This window comes from Leopardus geoffroyi, chromosome A1 (assembly GCF_018350155.1).
Source record: "Leopardus geoffroyi isolate Oge1 chromosome A1, O.geoffroyi_Oge1_pat1.0, whole genome shotgun sequence".
Taxonomy (NCBI): Eukaryota; Metazoa; Chordata; class Mammalia; order Carnivora; family Felidae; genus Leopardus; species Leopardus geoffroyi.
Genome location: NC_059326.1, coordinates 159009260 through 159027139, shown reverse-complemented (window position 1 = coordinate 159027139; position 17880 = coordinate 159009260). Strand labels below are relative to the sequence as shown.

General features: G+C 35.3%; 1 long non-coding RNA gene across 1 annotated transcript in view; it reads right to left on the bottom strand.

Annotated features, from left to right (window-relative positions):
- Nucleotides 1-8706: 8706 nt before the first annotated feature.
- LOC123608861 overlaps nucleotides 8707-17880 on the bottom strand; it is a 165715-nt gene continuing 156541 nt past the window's right edge. Inside the window, exon 4 of the long non-coding RNA XR_006717477.1 lies at nucleotides 8707-8877. This is a non-coding gene — a long non-coding RNA (uncharacterized LOC123608861). The remainder of the gene's footprint in view (nucleotides 8878-17880) is intronic.

Below are 17880 nucleotides of genomic sequence, written 5' to 3'. Positions count from 1 at the left end.
AGCAATTTCTCTAGCAGGAAAAACAAAAAGGAGGCACTTAGTCATTATTCACAGAGTTATATACTCATTTAAACAACAAAATTTGACAGTCATGTTAAAAGGGACAGAAGTAAATGACAAAGAAACTCTAAAAATATAAATAAAATTTTCTGTTGCATAATCATCTTGAAATCACTAGATTTTAATAAATTCTTAACTATCACTTCAGTTCTTTCCTGCAAGTTGCTATTGGAAAGGCTGAAAAAAGAGCTAGTATGTCGTTCAAAGTTTTTAGGCTCAGGAAGACAAAATAATCCACAGAAAAGAGCCAATATTTTTAGCTCATTATTCAGAAATGCAATGCATTTCAAAAACTAGAAGGCAAAACAAAGTCCATGTGCCAAGGAATGAATCATGCCAACATATCCACTGCACCTACTGTACATGCTCAGGGAGTTTTAGGCTCTGACTTTCTCATACACTCCAGCTGAGACATCATAACCTCAACATCCTAGATGAAACAGTTGAGACCCTCAATCATGTTAAGCCATGTAAAGCAATAAACCTTCAAGATAAAAGACCAATAAAATGGCAGAGTTCGCTGAAAAGGCATGTGCAGATCATGTTTATGTTTGATTTATTGAACAAAGGGTGAATGCTAAAAGCCCCTTTTTTACCCTTCTGTGGGAATATTAATACAGAGTTAGTAAGATCATATACTGCATGGTGCTAAGATATAAACATTATCAATTTTCTTGACATTGCTGAATGCAGCCTAAACTCAATTTAAAACAAGTTTCAGAAGAAAAGCTAACAATTACTAACAAAATAAAATAAGACCAAAATGTAATACAAATATAGCATTATTCCTTTACAAGTTCAGGCAAGGCTGAAGGCTTACAATTATGTAATATTTAATGCTTAATTTTATTTTCTGTGCTACTTCTACAAGCCCCGAGTCATGAAAAATATTAAAGAGCAAACATTTCAATACCACATAATTAAAATAAATGTGAGTTGCTATATTTTGCTTACTTTGCATTTGTGATTTATACATTCTTCTGAATACATAGTTAAGGGAATATATGCTCAGTAGGAGCAGTAAGATTACCACTACATGCTCAACAAATCATCTACAAAAGTGTTGCAGGCACTACCATTTACTTAGAGCAAATGGCTGTTTTTCTATAAACATATTATTTATGAGAGTATCAGATGCAATCTGCATACTAATGTAGTCTTGTATTTCACAGAATTACCCACACAATTTAGTGATTCTCTCTCTCTCCATAATAACGCCCTTCCTCCACCCCTAATTAGTTCCATCCTCAGATCTCCACCATTCAAGTATCTGTCTTAAGTATACCAAAAATTGTTGACACACAGACATGGAGAAATAATTCAAATTATAAAAACATTCTAAGTCCTAAAAATCCCTTTCTTGATTCAATCACTTTATTTCTACAAATAAATAGATCCATCATTACCCAAACAATTTTAAAGGCCTCCAGGGTAGATCTATACAAAGTAAGCAATTAAAACAGACTACGAAAAGTAGGCTGACAAACTTAAGTTCAAAATAGTGAAAACCTAAATGCAAGGATCTAGACTGTGTGATCTCAGGAAAGCAAGATTCTGTTATTTGTATTTGCCAATATTTATATGAATCAGGTTTAAGTTTTCTTCACCCAAAGGCACCATTTAGGCTTCAAGTCTCCCTGTAAGCTTAAAATGTATTACCGGCCTTAAAGTCATCTTTAAGAAGAATGGCTATGGAGTACAGAGGTTGGCATTGTCACCCATCAGTGGCTTGGTGCCAGAATCTGTGACACTGCCTAGCAACCTCACCTTATTACAAAGGTGACAACAATGTACTGGTGGTTTGAGAAGAGCAAGAAAAATTTACATAAAATAAATGACTTTATAAAGGGCAAATATTCATCTGCTTAATATATATACTGAAGTCCATTAAAGATTTTCATAAGGCAATGGAAATGCAAATTCAGAGTTACTTGAATTCTGATTACTAGAAAGCCTTTCATTGTCTGATAGTTTTGCAGTTTTTACATATAGTCATCTTTGCATTTTTTTCTGTCAAAACGGATTCCTCAAATGGCTTATACAGTAACATACTAAAATATATTTCAGTAAATAATTTTTTAGTGATTACTCAGAATTGAGACCCTTAAGCATTTTATTAACTAAGTCAAACCAACTGCAATAAATCATCAATTTCTCATGGTTTGTGTGCTTCCATGAGACCTGCTATGAACCAAATTGTATGCTGCCCAAAATTCTTATGTTGAAGCCTTAACTTTTTTTTTTACATTTATTCATTTTTGAGAGACAGACAGAGACAGAGCACAAGTGGGGGAGGGGCAGAGAGAGAGGGAGACACAGAAACCGCAGCAGACTCCAGGCTCTGAGCTGTCAGCACAGAGTCTGACACGGAGCTTGAACTCACAAACCATGAGATCATGACCTGAGCCGAAGTCGACTGCTTAACCGACTGAGCCACCCAGGCACCCTATTGTTGAGGTCTTAACTTTAAATGTGAAGGTATTGGGAGGTGGGCCTTTGGAAGGTAATTGGGTTTAGTTATGATCACGGAGGTAGGGTCCTCATAATGTAATTAGTGCCCCTACAGAAGAGATACCAAAGAGCATGTAGTTGATTTCTCTCTCCAGAAAGAAGAGAGAAAACCCAAAAAGTTATTCAAACTTCTCTAGAATATATAGGAGTACCACTAAAATTATTAATTATTGGCTTCTCCTCATGTTCATTTTCACACTTGTTAACAGTTAAAAATTTTAAGATGATTATCTATACATTTTATTTTCATATGGTGAAATGTTAGAAACATTTTTTCAGTTATTTCTAAACTAATAAAATGTTTTAAACAAAATATATCTGAGCCAAAAATCTTTAAAAAATTTCTAAGGAAAGAAGTAATTTTTAAAGTCTACTTAAAGACTATTGCAGAAATGTCAATTCCTTTATACATAAGAGTATGGATATTTTTAAAGTACTTTAAAGAGGGGTGCCTGTACGGCTCCATCAGTTGGGTGGCTGACTTCAGCTCAGGTCATGATCTCACAGTTTGTGATTTCAAGCCCTGTGTTGGTCTCTATGTTGACAGCTCAGAGCCTGGAACCTGCTTCAGATTCTGTCTCCCCCTTTCTCCCTGTGCCCCTTCCCAACTTGTGCTAGCTCTCAAAAATGAATAAACATTGAAAACCATTAAAGTATTTTAAAGAAACCAGCTGACCAGATATAATGAATAGCCATCTTGGATGGTCTAGAACCCTCCTGGATTTAGCACTTTAAATCCCCTACCCTGAAACACCCAGAACAAATAGAAGTTTTCATGGTATCTGTATCAGACTATATTTAACATTCTTCTGTATCAATTTTAGAAACTTACAGCTAAAAAGGACATTAGAAATTATTTCCCTTAGTGCTTAGGTTACAAGTAAGCCAATTATAGTGTACACAGGTCAAAGTTTTTGAATCAGCTATAGTAAAAATGCTCTTCTCATCTTAGTCCTCATGGAACTTCTTGAAGATATTCTAGTAAAAAAAAAAAAAAACTGAAGAAATTCTTGATGGCTAAACGATGATGAAGATATTAAAAGGTACCACACTATCATTTAAAAATTCAGTGCAATGAGTAAAATCTTACCAGGAATAATTTAGATAAACCTTCTAATTCATACAGGGAAAATATCCAACAATTGCTGAGACAAACATGAAAACCAAGAGTCAAGAATGAATTGTAAGATATAGACCACAGAGTTACAGAAGTCATTTCAATGTGGTACAAATGCTTTAAAAACAAATCATTTAGTGGAGTATCAATATATGGACTTGGAAAAAAATGGAAGGACATACCCAAGGTTATTAGCATGACTAAAGTGGATATGGGTTGTAGAGGCTTTAGGAAATGTAAAGAGGAAGAAAGTGTCTACTGATAAAAATTTGATGTAGGATAGGATTCCATTTATGAAGGAGATTCCATTTATGAGAGAGAGAGAGAAAATGAGATAAAGAGAGAGAGATGCCTAAAGAATATAATCACCAAAATTATAATAGTGTTTATCTCAGGATGGATAGGTTACATATGATATTTCATACAGTATTTTAAAAACACACACAGAAGGTATGCTATCCCTATTCACTTCTATGCTTTAGAAAATGAAGGACTACTGGATAAATTTTGTCTAGGTTTATATTGTCTTGGGAAGAATATAGGTATTAAAAATTCCAGATGGGCTTTCATTAAAAGTTTCCATTTTGAAAAAATTGGCATATTTGAAATAGAATTAATGTAAATAATCTTTATATCCTGGGCATAGCAGGATATAAAAAGAATATATCTAACAATTCTTTTTCTGAATTTGAAAGTAACATACTGCAAAATTCTCCATCTAAGAAAATTGAAATCACATTTTTTTTTTTAATTTTTTTTTTTTCAACGTTTATTTATTTTTGGGACAGAGACAGACAGAGCATGAACGGGGGAGGGGCAGAGAAAGAGGGAGACACAGAATCGGAAACAGGCTCCAGGCTCTGAGCCATCAGCCCAGAGCCTGACGCGGGGCTCGAACTCCCGGACCGCGAGATCGTGACCTGGCTGAAGTCGGATGCTTAACCGACTGCGCCACCCAGGCGCCCCTTGAATCACATTAAACACTTTAATTCCTACCCTCTAATACATACTTGTATAGATATGTGTGTATGTAAGTATATAAACATATATACACACATGTGTATAGAAAAATACATGCATATACAGCTTACCTTTGAAAAAGTTATTTTAAACCGTCTGCACACAGTCAAACCCCCTACCCAGCCAAAACTCCCTAAGAATTATTAATGGCCTATTGTTGACTGGAAGCCTACCAATAATATTTAAATAGCATGTATTTTGTAGGAGGTATGTTTTATATACTACATGTGTTATATTCTTACAATTAAGTAAGCTAAAGAAAATGTTAAAATCAAAAGAGAGAGTACATTTACAGTACTGTAACCTATTTTAACCATATAGATGGACTCATGCAGTTAAATCCTTGTAGTTTGAGTGTCAACTGCATTTCCAATATCAAGCTATCTTAACTAAAATTCACTCTTCCAGGGAATTATAAAATTCTTCTACTAAAACTCTCTATGCCCAAAACCCCAATTTAGTACTTAAACCGTTTATTTATATCCTGTCTATAAGGTCATACAATTTTAACTTAGAGTTTAAAATGCTACAATTTTCACATTCGATTACTTCTTTAAAATATGCTCTATCTCCATAGAGATTTATAAAGCTATTTAAGTGCTCAACAGCCAGCAGAGTTAAGCTGACTTTCAAATACTTGTGACCAAGTATCTCAAATTATTATTTTTTTTAAGTAGGCTTTGAACCCAACACGCAGAGCCTAGCACACAAAGCTTGAACTTATGACCCTGAGATCAAGACCTGAGCTGAGATCAAGAGTCAAATATTTAACCAACTGAGGCATCCAGGTGCCCCAACTTCACAGTATTATTTCTAGCTGGATGCCTTTTCCTCCCATGAGAATGGGCCTGAGCAAAGCATTTTGGCTGTAAAATATCTAATTGGCTTTTTACTGAACCTGGAAGGAAAATTTCTCCAATGGGGTGCCACCTTCAAATTCACCAGATTAAACTCAAACATTTGGAATTTTAAATTCTCTCTTCCCCTACAGTACCACCTTTTCATTAGGAGTAAATGAAACAATCAGTAGAAAGAGCACCTGGGCAACAGAGCGGCAATCTACACATCACTTCAATCCTTCAATAGCTCCCTTCTGGAAAAGATGTTGGAGAAGTTGGGATCGAAAGAGGCCCAATCAGTGCCATCCCTTTCCCCTGAGTTCTGAACCAATTGAGAAATAAGACAAATGTACAAGGCAAACTGCCGTCTACAATACCATCCTTGTCACTGGTAAAGGCTGAGTTGGAAAAGTTTGACTTCATGTGCAAAATTGACCAGGCCTAAAAACCCCCAGCCCTCCAGGGACAGACTACACAAAGCCAAGTTGGAGTCTACAAAGCAAAACATTTGCACAAGTCATTGTCTCTGCTCTTCCAGAATAGAGAAAGTTTAAAAAACAAACAAAAATCCAAATTCATTTAAGACTATTGATAGGTTAGCTTCTGACAACTGATAAATGTTGATCAGTATGGTTTCCTGCCAGCCAGATAATTCAAACAATCCCAATGGGAAAGAGGAAGGAGTACAGTTAAAGACCAAGCATATTTAGGGAAAATTCCTTCCTGGAGAAACCAAAAAAGTAGTACTCAATTCACAATAATCAATACAAAGGGAATTATGTCCTGGAAGGAAGATCCCTTGATTCTACAGCACCACACACAAGTTTTGCCACAGAAATTTACAAAGCAAGGATCAGAAAAGCAAAGGCCCCTGTCCCCAATCCTACCATCATCCCACACAGAATTGAACAAGGACCAGAGTGTTTTACTGCATGTGCAACATGCATTCACTTTCCAGGGGAAGGAACCCTACACATTATCTCTCTTTCCCTATAGAGGGAGCACTTGAAAAATCTTTTGGAGTGCCAGCTGTTTACAAAAGTTGACGAAGGAAACCAAGCTGCCCACCACCTGTAGACCTGTCAGTAGAATTACAGCCTCTACTGACAAAGCAAAGGAAACCACCAGTCCTATGGGATAGTAAGTTTAGGCGTAGCTTCTCCTGTTGCATGGCTCACTGTCCAAACTACCCAAACAGAGTTCACAGTGTCATTGCTTAAAAATTCCCCTTATCATAATCTCCCTTATGAAAATGTGAAAGAACATTATCAAGTTTTCTCACTATAATTTCCAGACATTCTGAAATAGAGTTGAGCTCATGTGAATGTTTAAAACACACTGATGGAACAGCATTTAATAGGAATGCTCCTTTCACAACAACTACAGGAAAGAAAGGTAAGGCTTTCTTATCCATAGTAATTAGTTTCTGCTTTTATTACAAAAAAATTGTTGTACATATGTGAAGACATTTAATTGCAATTAATTGGGATATTCAACTCAGCTCTCAATGATTCAATTGACACCCTACAGGGAGGAAATGGGATAATATGAGAGCACTCAAAGGAAAGGAAACCAAGCTTGAAATGGACAAATCTTAAGTCCTTCATGACAATCTAGTCCCACAATGGTAAGTGAAAAAGCTGGCACCTCTTCAAATAAATCAAGTTCTAATATGTGCTCTAACATAGATGTTTCAAGAGAAATTTCCCATTGGCTAATGGTGGACACTCATTGACTAACAATGAGGTATTATTATTCCATGGAAATATATTTTGATAGTATAATAACCTCTTCAATTAATTCTGCGGTCATTTATCACAGTGTAACAGCTGCCAAAGCAGGGTAACAGTTTACAGAAATGTAGACCTCATTCACTTTCACACAACAGTGAACTGTTTTGACTGTTACATAATCATAGTAATGCCATTCATACATCCTTTGAATTCCACCCATTTAATTATGCAAACCAGAAAACCACAGAGCAGGGTGGCTGAGAAATAAAGGTTCCACAAGAGTAAATTGAAAGCAACTTCCGATGACACTCTTCTACCCCTTATTTTGTTTTTACTTTACTCTTTTTTTTCTTTTTCATTTTACTTTCATCGTCAGACATTTTCCTCCACTTTTTCTCCCTCTTCACTATTCACTTTGTCAAGGACTCCAGAAGCATGGCTTGTGTTACATGGTAAATTAATAAGAAAAAGTGGATAGTGTCAACATCCTTTTCACTACCAAAAAAAAAAAAAAAAAAAAAGGCCTATAAAAGGGAACATGTAGAATTTTCACCAAAAGGGAGGATACAGTAAAGTCTCAGAGCAGGAGGCAGAAAGACACTGGGTGCATGGATGAGCCCCTTCACTTTTACCAAGACTCTGCAATTCTCCCAGCAGAGCTAAGGAGAATGGGGAAAGCCAGGAAAAAATGGCCAGGCCTAACAGTGCATAAACCGGCCCCAGTCCTGTTGCATAAGAAGCAAATATTGTGTCAACATTTTAGCAGTCTTTCCTTACTTAAACAAAACCAGGACCCAAAAGTACTCTGAGGCTCAACCTACCTCTGCGCTGGGGACAGGGCAGTGCTTCTGAGGGAATAATGGCACACCATAAAGGAATTTTTAAAATTCTGGGTATGTAGACAAAAATGCCAAAACAATAAGTATTTACTTTCTCATATCTTTGAAAAATGAGCACTTAATATCTGAGTTTATCTGACTTAACAACATAAATATAATTCTTAAGTGTGAGTAAAATTTATATTCCCCATTTCAAAGATAATCATTAGTACTCAAGTTGTTAAATGCTTCCTGGTGTCATAAGAATTATGTACTCCGTGATCTGTTCTGAGATTTAACTGAAAACTATTAAAAAGTCTCCTATGGTTTCTAATCATAAATTTATCAGTCATACCAAAGGATAAATAAAAACAATAGCCTACACAACGCCTATAGCAGCATTTCATTGCATACAAGTGTTGACAGGCAAGTTGAACAATCTTAATTCAGTGAAATCCAACTATGGAATGGTTTTATTGTCTTAAATAACCACCCTTTTGAATCTCCCTTTCCCACCCCTTAAAATAACCTGAGCCGGAATCTGTAAGGTTCTGATTCTATTCAAATTTAAGACTTCAGTTTCACTGAATACACTCCCCTGTCCTAACTCAGACTCCTTGTACCTCTCCTTCCTGCCTCCCTTTTCCAGTTCTAGCTTTTTTCCTTTGTTGAAGCAGTATGTAGAGCTGAGAAAAATGCCAAAAACATTGTTACCTACCTTGTGCAGTTGTACTCCTCTCTCAGCCAGAACGTTCTGTCTACAGTGGATGTTGAAACTCCTGTTTTAGTAAGGAGAGCACAGGTGAATTCTATTGTGTATCTCTTTGATGATACCTCCCCACTGCACAGCCTTCTGAAGTGGAGCATCTACTCTGTTCAGGGCTTCCAATCCTGCCTCAAATGTCATCACTATTGATGAAGTACATATGCTTCCTTTGCATCAGTAGGTTTATGTAAAAATCCCACCTCCTCGTGCCCTAAACAGTGCAAACATGAGCTCCTCACCAGCTGCTCCCTATCTCCTTGTAGATGTCCTCAGCTTGCCCACCACTGCTTACATAATTGTAAGAGTAGATCTGCAAATCTGCCATAGGAACAGACATCTAGTTTAAGATTGAGATACCAATGTTATCCTCTTCCAGGTACTGTGAGGTATTCTCTTTGACCCCATTTTTCTTAGTTTGTGAGGAGGTTTCTTAGTTTCTTGGCTATGAGGAGAGAAAAGCCACAGCACTCCTTGCTAGGTCAAGAACTCAAAACCATAGTGAATATCCTTAAAGCCCTTAACTTTTGCTGATATCTCCTGGGGGTGATGACTGGAGTAGCAGAGCCAATTCAGCTGTCTCCTTTCACAGGATTTTTTGAATTGAGATATAATTGGCATTGACTAATTAACAATTAGTTTCAGGTGTACTACATAATGATTCAATACTCGTATATATTGTGAAATGATCACCACAATAAGTCTAGTTAATATTTACCATTGCAGTTTAAAAGTATTTTTTCCTTATAATGAGAACTTTTAAGATCAATTCTGTTAGCAATTTTCAAATATGCATTAACTGTAGTTGCCATGTTGTACATTATATCTCCATAACATTTATTTTAAAACTGGAAATTTGTATCTTTTGAAGGCCTTCATCCATTTAACTTTTGAACAATGAGGGGGTTGGGGGCACTGACCCCTGCACAGTCAAAAACCAAATACAGCTTCTGATTCCCCCAAAACTTAACTACTAATAGCCTACCATTAATCAGAAGCCTTACTGATAAAATACACAGTCGATTAAAACATATTTTGTAAGTTATGTTTATTACATGCTGTATTCTTGCAAAAAAGTGAGATAGAGAAAAGAAAATAAGAAAATCATAAGGAAGAGAAAATACATTTACGGTGCTATATACAGTATAGAATATTTATTGAAAAAAGTCTATGATAAGTTGGGCTGCATATTTCAAATCCATGCTGTTCAAGTGTCAACTGTGTATGTTTGCAACCTGTGTTTTGTCACTTGGTGTTGTATGATAACTTTTCATGTTTTTAGTGATTCTTTTTTTTTAATGTTTATTTTTGAGAGACAGAGAGAGAAAGAGAAAGCATGAGTGGGGGAGGGGCAGAGAGAGGGAGACAGAGGATCTGAACTGGGCTCCTCACTGACAGCAGTGAAGCCAGTGTGGGGCTCGAAGTCACAAACCGCAAGACCATGACCTGAACTGAGGTCTGATGCTTAACCGACTAAGCCACCTAGGCACCCCTTTGTTTAGTGATTCTTACTCAACATTGTTTGACAAGGCTGCATAGTACTATGACTAATAAGATAATTTATTTTACTGTAATACAACTTAGGTATGTGTAATATAATTTTCCCCACTTTTTACTATTATGAATACATAGTAGTAAATATCCTCATAATAACTATTTGGACACATCTCTGGTCATTTTATGTTACCAAATAATTTTTGCTACCTTGATTCTACCAAAAAGCTATGAATTTGGGGGGCTTTTAAGTATATTATGGCAAACTACGTTAGAGGGTTGCATACTCAAAAATACTGGGAATTGTCACTTTTTAAAAATATCTTGAGGTGACTGGGTGGCTCAGTGGGTTAAGCATCTGACTCTTGATTTCTGCCCAGGTCATGATCTCATGGTTTGTGACAGTGAGCAGGCTCTGCACTGACAACACGGAGCCTACTTTGAATTATCTCTCTCCTCCCTCTGTCTCTCTCTCTCCCTGAAAAAAAATAAATAAATAAAACATAAAAAATAAATAAATAAATAAATAAATAAATCTTGGGCAACTCATAATTCTGTCAAATTATTCTCATAGGTAAAAATACTTTTATTAAGAAGTAACATGTGTTATATACTACTCATATAAGATCACCTTTAGCTATCTTTTCAGTATTTGTATAGAAAGATATCTGAATAAAAAAAGAAAGATATCTGAATAGTGTTTATCACACTTTGATGATGATTGTTTCTAGGTAGACATTCAAGTGATTTTTTGCTCTCCTATTTATCTTGTTCTTATTTCCCTTCTAAATTATCTATTAAGAACATGTCGCAGATATTTATTGACAATAACCACTAGTATTTTATGCACTTTTGTTTGCAAAGATTATTACCAGTTTTTAAAATATTTCATTGAAAATATCCCCACCATATGAAATCACAGGTTAAAATATATTGGCAATAATTACAGCAATCATAGTAGTAATAGGAGTACATACCCTGGGATTATTAAATAGCATTCACCTAAAAGCATCAACTCATTTTAATGTTTGTTATGATCAAATTGTCAGCTTCTGAGTACAGATTTCCCATAAGTACAAAATTTATCCACATATAAAAAGCTGGTCCAACTCCCCTCAACAAGACAAAATAAAAACAGCTGAATTAATTGAAACAATGATTTAATAAGGAAAGAAGTGTTTATATAAGTGAAACAAATATCTCTTGGCCCTTTATCCTTTGAATAACTGAGCCAATTTCAACTGGCTTCATCACCATTTGGCATTTATATTTAGATTACTGTCAAAACATGGTGCATTCTGAAGCAGTGCTATATATCAGTGCCATCTGTCAAGCAGCACAGTCATATCAAATGTTTGGTTTCCAACTTCTTCTTGAACATCTTTATTTCTCCATAACATATGCATCAAAAAGACAGTCTAGTGGTTGGAGATACCAAGATAATTAATAGCTCTTCTTTTTAATTAATGAACCAATTAAAGATCCTGTTTACCAGCAACAGAACTTAATTCTAGCTAAATTAAGCAAAATATATGTTATTACACTGAAACAAAAACTATGTTACTACAAGCATTTCATGGATAGGGCCACTTCATTGATCAATAGGACACTCACTGGGGGCTAAGTCTTGAAGACCAGATATGACTGGTCGGAACCCAGAGAGCCACAAGAAACAGGAAAAGAGAGGATACTGGAACACCCTGGTCCAGGATGATGCAGACATTGCTGTTGAGATCAGTCATTTCTGACCATTTCCTCAAACACTCTCTCAAGACTTAAAGAGCCTAGAGAGACACTGTCCTATGGGCCAACCTTAGGTCATCTGTTTGCTCTTTGGCTACCAGGATGAGAGTCTGGCACCTAGAAGTAACTGCCCACCATGAACAGCCACATTAGAAGAGGGGTAATCACCAAAAGAAAATGAGGACACAATTAAAAATACAAATAGCTGTTGGGCAACTACAAACAGCAAATGTTCACTGCACTTGACTGAATTTAGTGCTTATCATGCCTTCTTCCCTTGCCTCATACCGAAACTCCAAGACTAGCTTTTCTCAAACTGAAGACTGCAACACATTAATGAGTCATGAAGTCAGTTTAGTGTATCTTATCCATCTATTTAAAAGCAAAATTGAATGGAGCAGGAATATCAGAGCACGTTGCAAATAGGAAGCTTGTGAAACTTCTGTTTCTTTTATATATGTGGGGTCTATGTTTGTTTTTGTGCATGTGTGTGAAAGTAAGTCATGATCATAAACATTTGAGAAAACTGTGTGCTAGTCCTTACCAGCACTCTGCAGGGCCAACAGTTAGTTATATGCATTCCCTAACCTAGACTGTTGCAGTTGAGAAGGGCAAAATCCAATCACATGTAACTAGTACAATAAGGCTTCCATGATGAATCACTGCACAGTAAAGAGCTTAATGTTATAAAGTGAAATCATTTATACCATCACATGTGGTTGTTACATTTTATTTATGACACACAATCTGTACAACCATTTATTTAATCACAAGTGTTTACCATCTTGTCTGGAATTTTACTGGTGCCACATATAAAAAAAATTCCCAATATGGTAAGTTTTCATCATGAATATTTTTATATCATTGTAATTTTATTAGCTCATGTTGAGTCAGTCAACTCTCGCTTCTTCCATGAGATTTTCTCCAATTACTATAATCCACCCTAATTGATCTCCTTTTACTGAACTCCTTTGTCACTTAACTCCTAATAGTTCATCACATAACTGTAATACCTCACCCAAATGAAACATACCTCAAAACTAGGTACGGATAAAAGATATATGAGTAAACCAAAGAGAAATCACAAATCCCATATATTCATAGGAAAATTCTCTAGAATCTTGTCTGAAACTCATGTTTTCTGCTTTATGGATAATCCTAATAAGTATACTACCTTGCTCACGGGAGACAAACAATAAATAATGGTCAAGTAAGTGAATGGATGAAAGAAACAAAGGGAGCAGGGGAGACAGGAGAAAGAGAAAAAAAGAAAGAAAGAGAGAGAGGAAAGAAAAATTCCCAAGTCCAGACAAATTAGAAGAAGAAGCAAAATGCAAGAGAGGGAAATAGGAGGGAGGCAAGTAGGAAGATACGGCATCATTACAAAGTGGATATCAATGACAAGTTTGCACATACACACACATGAATTTAAGAACACAAAATTATAATAGTTTGGGGTAATTTAGATATAATCAAACAGAAAAAAATATTTCAGTGGAATCTGAGTGTATTATCCAAAGAGCAAATTCTCATAATGAGGACTTTTAATCTTCAAAGAGATCGCTTCAAAGAGATTAAAATGTGTGCAGGCAGATTTGAATACCAGGCTAAGTAAGAACGTCCTCCTGTAGGAGCGAAGTGCAGAAACTTCCAAGATAATTTTGGAAGATGATATTAGGAATGTGGTTCAGTCTAAATTTGTCTTTCTTTGCATGGGGGAAGCAGTGAGTTTACCTAAACAGTTTATTGAGGGAGCCCCATGATTGTTCACCAAAGGGTAAAAGAAAGAGCAGAAAATCAATTAATTGTGGTGCTTCAAGGAGTTTAATTAGGCAACAAAATCTCCAGAGGTTTGGAAAGGAGAGAAAGTGAAGCCATGGGAACCAGGCTGTGGTAGGTGTAGGTAGTAAGAGCTTCGAAAACAGTAATGAAAAAGAAAGGAAGATGCAAAATATATAACAGAATAGAAGAGAATAATAAATAATAGAATAATAAATAATAGAAATAAATAATAGAATAATATCCTATTAAAAGCAAGAAGTGGTGATATTTTAGAAGATTTAATATCCAAGGGCTAAAAGTGAAATTTTTTGTTAATTTTTGTCTACCTGGAAAACAGTGTTCCAAAACACTCTTTCTCTAAACATTCTTTGTAGCTGAATTTTACCACTAACATTCCATCAAATTCAACTTCATCTCGATGTCTTTATTATAAGCAGTTTGAGGGCAATGAACAAACACCTTATACTTGTTACCTGAGATGTTTCAGAAATTATCTAAAACAATTTCCTAAGAGTATGAACTTCATGCATTAGAAATGTACAAATGGATAAATGTTTCATATGATGATTGGATATATTTTAAATATTATCCTTCATTTGATAAACTACTATAAATTAAAATATCAAAAGCAAGGACAATTCTGTAAATAACATAGAGATTTTGTGACACTAAGCATTTTACAGAAAAGAACAAGTCTTGTTACTGAACCAAGGTCTCTGCTGTAAATATGTACCCATATAAAATGTGGACTCGCTTAGAAATAAATCCTGGAAGTTTGAGAGATTCAGATGCAAATGTTCATCCTGCCTATCAAGGAGCCATCTGACTTATTAACCATATTTTAACAGAGAACAATGGTTTACACGACACCTACAGCTCATTTTCATGAAAAATGTGTGCAAAGTGTTTCATTCATATGACTAATATATGCATCCATCTGGGCCAAGATCCTTACAAAGACCACTCAATATAAGTTTAAAATTGACAAAGAATAAAGAATATATATGTGAACATAAGAGGAGAAAAAAAACTTTTCCTCTGGATTGATTTATGTGTATATATATCTCTCACACAACTTTGTCCTTTAAAAAATATAGTTTTATTAAACTGTTTCATCTTAAAGTGACTATTTCATTTTATACTAAGGTTTATTTAGCTAAAATTTAATACATTATATTAAGAAATATTTGTAGACTCTGAGTTCCTCAAATAGTGAAGATTTTAAATCTTCTTCAAATCGTATGGAAACTATATTCTAGCCTAAAACATATCAAGTTATATATACCTGAGAACAGGATTAAAATACCTGGTGTTTGCTTTTTTTATAACAAATTGTATGTGGATTTCTAAAATGAATATATTTCAATACATGGTTTCTAAAACTGTAGCAATCAGGTCAAGGAAAACTGAGCCTGTAAAAATCAGTGAAACTTTTCCCTCATATCACAATCTCTTTTATCAACCAATAATAGTTTCTAGGGCTTCACTGGAAGAATGAATTCTGACAGCTCTTTTTGTATGCTGTCAGTGTCTCTTAGAAATAATAATTTGTAGACAAATGGATTTAAACCAACAAAATATTGAAAACATGATACTGTATAAACAGATCAACATATTTTTTCAATACTCAAGAAGTACACTTTCTTCTTAGATGCCCTCAAAAGAAAAAAATCTCAGATGTATGAGCACATGGAACTACTAAAATTCACAAAAATATAAAATATATTTTTGTGAAAATATATAAAATTGTTTCTGATATTATTTCATTTATAAAATCCATGAGCACGTTTTCCACAAGATCCTCTCACTAAGCATGAAATCATGCAAAATATTTTGTCAGAAAAGTGAGAAAATGCTAATCTAGTGACAGCAACAATCACCAAGGGGACAAGTAGCCAAAATTATGCCTCCAGGGGGCAGTGCAAAAGAATCAAAATTGGCACAGTTCACAGCAAGAAGACAACCTTTATTAAACCAATTCTATTCTGCTTTACCTCAATAATAAAATCAGAAGACAATATTAATTAACAGTTGAATTATTATAAACTGAACACATCAGAACATTGCTACCCAGTGCTGCTCAATTTTTGTCACATCATGGCACACAGAGAAAATGATGCTATTTATACAGCAGAGGGAGGTAACCCAATGAGATAATTGACTCCACAATTGCAATCACTGTAGGCTGCCCCGGGGCTGAGGAAACAAGTACATTGGTCTATCCATAATAAATTCTCAAACACAGAGATTAGAAATTTCTGTGTCAACCTAATAAAAATGGAATCCCAAATTGACACATATTAACTTCCACATGCCAAACAAAATTAATAAATATTCATTGAATGTCTTCTATGTGCAAGTCTCTATGTTTAATGATGAAACCAAATTATATCTCAGTAAAGCTAGAAAAAAAATGAAACAGCAGGCAGATTTGAATACCAGGCTAAGTACGAACACCTCTTGTAGGAGTGAAGTGCAGAAACTCCTGAGATAATTTTGGAAGATGATATTAGGAATGTGGTTCAGTCTAAATTTGTCTTTCTTTGCATGGGGGAAGCAGTGAGTTTACCTAAACAGTTTATTGAGGGAGCCCCATGATTGTTCACCAAAGGGTAAAAGAAAGAGCAGAAAATCAATTAATTGTGGTGCTTCAAGGAGTTTAATCAGGCAACAAAACATCCAGAGGTTTGGAAAGGAGAGAAAGTGAAGCCATGGGAACCAGGCTGTGGTAGGTGTAGGTAGTAAGAGCTTCGAAGACAGTAATGAAAAAGAAATGAAGATGCAAAATATGTGACAAGGGACAGAATAATACAGCTTTATTGCTAATTAGGTATAGTTATGGTCATACATAGGAAGTACAAACAAAAATTTAAGATGTGTATAGGTTTCTGATCAAGGGCTTAAAAAATTTGTGACAAAATTATTAAAGTGAATTTGAAAAATAAATGACAAATTAGATTTTAGACATTTTAGTTTAGGTGACAGGATATTTGAGAGTTAGCCAAATATGCTGATCTAAAAGTTGAGACAGAGATCCTATTTGCCATCCTAAATATGAATGAGAGCTCCAAGAGAGACAATGTTTAAAGAGTCAAATTATACAAAGCTCTAATAACCGTATTATTAAAATGAAAAAGTATATATTTAATAAATTCGGTTTAGTAGAACCAAATTTCCAAACTCATTAAATATTTAATATAACAATCTAGGAAATCATATAACCTAAACAGATTTCTTTCAACATTTATTTTGAGAGAGAGAGCACGTGCACAGGCACACACACAAAGAGACGAGGGGCAGAGACACAGGAAGAGAGAATCCCAAGTAGGCTCCTTGCTGTTAGCACAGAGTCTGACAGAGGGTTCAATCTCACAAACATTGAAATCATAACCTGAGCTGAAATCAAGAGTTGGACAGTTGACCAACTGAGCCACCAGGTGACCCTAAAACAGATTTTTTTAAATAAATAGAGGCATCCCTCATCAATATTAGCCTCAATTAAAAAGGGGTACAAGATGAGGGGTGTCTGGGTGGCTCAGTAAGTTAAGTGTTCAACTTTGGCTCAGGTCATGATCTCACAGTTCGTGAGTTCAATCAAGCCCCACATTGGGCTTTGTACTGACAGCTCGGAACCTGGAGCCTGCTTTAGATTCTGTGTTTCCCTCTCTCTCTAAACCTTCCCTGCTAACGTTCTCGCTCTCACTCTCTTTCGCACACGCGCGCTCTCTCTCTGTGTCTCTCAAATATAAATAATAAACATTAGAAAAAAGTTTTGAAAATCAGTACATGATGCAATAGTGCCATGTTTGACTTTTATATTAGGTTACAAGTTCCATAACAAGTTAATTAAATGGTGTCATAATGCAACCATTGTTGCTGAACCCAGTTCATTCTAGATACAGAAAGGATAATTCTATCTTCTCAAGTTGCTTTTCTGAAGCCTTAGATATACCACTTTTGACAGAGGTTATATGTGTTAAAGAGTCATAAGGGAAGGTGA